Raw genomic sequence first — 554 nt, 5'->3', positions numbered from 1 at the left:
CATCAGGAGTCTGTTTATTGCGGTGTCCCAGTGCCTGGCACATAAGGAGGCCTAGTAAGCTGCCATATGTGAGCTGGGGTAATCTCCCCTCTGAGCCAACTGGGACCGCTGTGAAAGTCAAAACGATGTATGTTAGGTAGCCTGCTCAGGGACTGTTGCTGTTCTTACTTCCTCAAAGTCAATTGAAGGGCGGCAGGCCCGGGCTTGCTTCCTGTCTTACTCTTGAGAGCTCTTGTCTAAAATACCAAACGCAAGCTTGGATTCCAGAGCAGACAGGGTCCTTGGGGTCAGGCTCTGGGGCAACAAACGAAAGAGCGGGAACCTCTAATCCACGCCCTTGGTTTCTTTTCCCTTTGACAGCTCGTGGCCCCGCCCACCCCAGCCCTTACCGGCGCCTGGCGGAACTACAGCCCCCATGATGCAGCGGGAGACCCGAAATTTACGTCATCGGCTTGGGACGCCTGGGCGGTGAATAAGATCGCTGAGGCGCTTCTCCAGGCGCTGAGCCAGCTGACCCCTGACCCATAAGCGTTAGTAGGGTGGAAGCTGCTGAG

Source organism: Aethalodelphis obliquidens, unplaced genomic scaffold (genome assembly GCF_003676395.1).
Source record: "Aethalodelphis obliquidens isolate GAN/ISIS:26980383/991018 unplaced genomic scaffold, ASM367639v1 scaffold9, whole genome shotgun sequence".
Classification (NCBI taxonomy): Eukaryota; Metazoa; Chordata; class Mammalia; order Artiodactyla; family Delphinidae; genus Aethalodelphis; species Aethalodelphis obliquidens.
This window is presented reverse-complemented; position numbering follows the sequence as displayed.